We start from the raw sequence: 4,387 nt of genomic DNA, 5'->3' as shown, positions 1-4,387 counted from the left end.
TAGATGAACTATGTATTATCAATGTAGTATGATGAACTATATATGATCAATGTCGTTGCAAGTTTCTCTCGCAAATGCTTTTTAAAAAATTTACGGTTTCATATACGGGGTTTGATCTACAGCGCACGAATTCGCCTCGCAAATCAAATATGCAGCGAACTGTAAATGCATTTTGCGGGTCGACATTATACAGGGTCTGCTAGAGATGCTCTTACCATCACATCTAGAGACTTAATTCGGGACCCCTACCCGAGATTTGCCGGATTTAACTCCGTCAAGGCTCGCGTCAAGCAGCGCCTAGAATGAGGCGGTCCAAAGGGGACCACAAGCATTGAGCATTCTTTTCCCTCATTTTGCTTTATTTTTGCTTATATTTTGAAATATTCTAAATATATCTATTATAAAAATCTTTTTACACACAAAATTGAAAAAAGTTACTCACACATTAAAATATTAAACATGTATTGAAAAATATTACTATTATATACAGAAATTGTACAGTGTGTATGAGAAAAAGTGGACATCAAAACAAATATATGAGAAGATATTAATCATGTATTTTCAAAATGTTAAATGTGCATCAATAAATGTTCTTGATGTATACAAAAAAGTACGATATGTATGCAAAAAAGTAGACATCAAAACATATTTATGAAAAAAATGTTAATCATGTATTTAAAAAAGATAACATGTAAAAAAATAAGTTCTTCATGTATTAAAATTGGACAGTAGTTTATGCAAAACAATAGATATAAAAGATATATTATTTAAAAATGTTAATCATGTACTTAAAATATTAAATGTGTATATAAAAAATATTTATTATGTATACAAAAAGTGTACAATGTATATGCAAAAATGTAGACATAAAAAACTACTCCCGCCGTTCCAAACTACCTCCCATGGTTTTAGTTCAAAGTTAAACTAAAACCGTGACAAGTATTTTGGAACAGAGAGAGTATGTATTAAAAATTGTTACTCATATATTTGTAAAATGTTGAATGAGTATATAAGATATATTCATATTGTATTAAAAAAATAGAATATGTATGAAAAAATTGTTAACAAAAATGTTTGAAAATTTTTTAATCATGTATTTGAAAAAAATGTTAAATTTGTACAGAAAAAAGTTCATGTATTTGAATATATGTTAAACATGTATTAAAAATGTTCATGTTCTATACAGAAAGACAAAGAAAAAAATGAAAAAAACAAAGAAAACCAAAGGAAACCAAAGGAAACCAAAATAAGAATAAAATAAAATAAACCACTACAAAAGAATGAAAAAAAGAGATGAGAACCAAGAAATAAACAAAGAAAATAGTGTAAACTGATGAAAACAAGAAATAAACAAAGAAAAAAAAGTGAAAACTAAGAAAGAGAAAGGTAAGAAAAGAAAAGGCAGTGAACCGTGAATGGAACAAAGAAAACGATAAAAGACAAAGAAAAAGGTGAAGAAATAAAGAAAAATCGAAAGAACAAACAGAAAGAAATGAAAAAAAAAGACAAAACTTAACCAAGCCAATTCAGCGACCGAGCGAGCGTCCAGAGAATAAAAAGAAAAACAGACAAATGGGCCTGCCCACCAGGCGCAAGGGGAGAAAAACTTTTTTTTCGCGAATACTCAAAGCTTGTGTATCATTCCATTGATAGAAGAAGAGAGAATACAAGGTATGGAACAACACATGCACGAGCGCAAGACGGCATGACATGGTGCCCGAAGCAGAGGGACATGGGGTGCTCAGCCCAAACAAAGAAAAACACCACGGCATAACTCTCCAATCCCTAAGAAGCAACTCGACCCTAATGAAGACAACCAACAAATCCTACTCCACCGTTGGGGATGCCACGAGTGAACAAGACAGCGCCTTCATGAAGGGAACGACGTCAAGGGAGAATAACTTCGGGCGATTATATCTCGCTATCTTTAGCTTAAAAAAATCTCGCAATCTCGCGGTTGTACCTTTGAACATTTTGTTAAATGAATAAAGTCGGCGAGATTTCTCAAAAAGAAAAATCTCGCTATCTCGCGTAATTAGGCGGCTCACGAAGGCGAGGACGGCACCAGCGATGATATAAGTTTGATACGAATTGAAACTGGTAATAGGACGTTAGACTCATGAATCATCAAGGTGTACACCGTTGGCCTACTTCCGCAATTGCAACTGAAATTGCCAATAATCATAGACAAAACAATGAAACATGTGACTGTATCCGATCGCCGCTTGCTTACACAATACCAATAACTCCTCACCTAATCCCTTTGAGTACGCAAGCAGCAAAAGGACGGGCATCCCCGTCGTCACCTCCAAGCTCTCCTCTTCCATTCAGTTGGGCCGACGCATCCATGCATCATCTTCATGTGGTTGCTCCCCAACTCCATTATCACCACCACCACCACCAGACGCAGCATGTCACGCCGCCGAGCTAGCTGACCACACCACACTCCACCTAGCTTGATCACTACCTGCCCGTTCCGAAGCGCGAGGTCACGAATTTTTCTCTTCTTTCACGCAACTTTCTTGCTAAAAAGGACGGTTCGGGTGTAAAAGAAGAAGAAAGGAATTGTAAAACATTGACTTGAGCAAAAGTTTCACTTCTATTCTTGCCACATTGGGTTCCATATCAGGCCGATTATTCCCAGGCCGAACGATACTTGCCTAGTGGCCGGACATTCTAGATCGGTTGAGTAAAGGCCAAGCTCGGTTCAGTAGCAGCACCCACGTTTTAGATGCAATCTTCTCACCTTTGCTGTTTGGTCCCACTTAAGTCCAGCACTTTGCTTGTATGCTAATGTAAAGAAACACATGCAAGAGCAGTAGTGATTCTGGAACATAACTTTGCAAAAAAAAAGAGGAGAATATATGTTTCACCCCAGCCTGAATGAAAGCAAAAGCATACATGTGTCACTCAGACCGGATTCCACTAACTGAAACAGTAGGGCATCCGATTCATAGGATACCTAATGATATTTTGTTGGCATATAGTATGTCATTGGTCATTGACTGACGCAGAGTTTCTGCACCTGAGCTCAAATGAGCTCGGGTGAACAGTAAAATCAAAACTAAATAAAGAAATCAAAAAAATCCAATTTTTTTTGAGAGAAACATTGACAAAAGTTTTAAGCGCTTGCAAAAATTCGTCATGAAATCACGTTTCTAGAAGGCGTGGCAAAAAAACAAAATCGGTACTCTGAAAATGCTGCTTTTAAAAGCATTTTGAAACACTGAATTTGGTTTTTTTCACGCCTTACAGGAATGTGATTTCATGATGAATTTTTGCAAGTACTTAGAACATTTGTCAATGTTTCTCCCTAAAAAAATTTGGAATTTTTTGAATTTTTTTTCGATTTTACTGTTCCCCAAGCTCAAATGAGCTCAGGAGCAGAAAGGCACATTCGGTCATTGACGCGTTATTCTCAGGGTGCATGGAGCAGGGACATAGCAGGGGAAAAGGGAAAGAATATATGATGCGTCCATAATAAGAACCGGGGATCGGATGCGGACATTTGGCGGCGCGGTGATCGAGCGTTCCATTCGTCTCGCCCAGATCAGATGCGTATTCCTGCAACCGAATGCAATCAGTCATTCTTCAGGCTTTATCAGTTTGCCGGTCTCACTGCATGCATGCAGATGCAGCCGAGCTTCCTCCCCTGCTTCTCTCCCAGTCTGAATGGGATGAAGAAGCAGATCGACAGAGACAGTGAACCTGAAAATTTCGTACCACATAATCCAATTCTAATCCATGATTAGATCACGAGCGATCGTGGAGGAGACCGGCTAGGGTACGCGCACACGTGAGCCACGTCTATCGCTTGTGCCATTGTGTGTGTCTGTGGAACAACAGATCCTGAGACGAATTGTATAAGCGGCTCTACAACCGTCCAAGGGGCTAACACGACGACTAGTCGACGGCTGCTACTACGGGGATCCCGATCCGTCCGCGGGAGGAGTCTACACCGATATTCCTTCACGAAAGCGGCCAAACATGGCTAGAACCCAACCCCATGCACGCACGCGCGGGTGCGCTTTTCTGAAGGCCGGCAATGGCGTCCCGGCCCGGGCGGCCGGCCATGCCGCGCTGCCTGTGCGTGCCCCTCGTCTCCACCTGACCTGACCTGACCTGACCTAGCCTCTGTGTACGTGACCACACGCAGGCCACACGATCGAAGGGACGTCTCGTCCGATAGGAGCTAGTCGAGCGAACAGCGACGTCGCTTTAGACAAGATAACCCTGGAAAAACCGCGCCATCGGGTCGATCGGCATGGTGAAGAGGTAACCTGTCGCCATACCACGAGTTACCACAAGCCAGAGCGACATGTAAATTAACCGGCACGGCTCTGTCCATTGCGTCATCTCATCTCAGTCAATTCAAACGGTGGTAAGT

The sequence above is a fragment of the Triticum dicoccoides genome, chromosome 6B (assembly GCF_002162155.2).
Source record: "Triticum dicoccoides isolate Atlit2015 ecotype Zavitan chromosome 6B, WEW_v2.0, whole genome shotgun sequence".
Taxonomy (NCBI): Eukaryota; Viridiplantae; Streptophyta; class Magnoliopsida; order Poales; family Poaceae; genus Triticum; species Triticum dicoccoides.
This window is presented reverse-complemented; position numbering follows the sequence as displayed.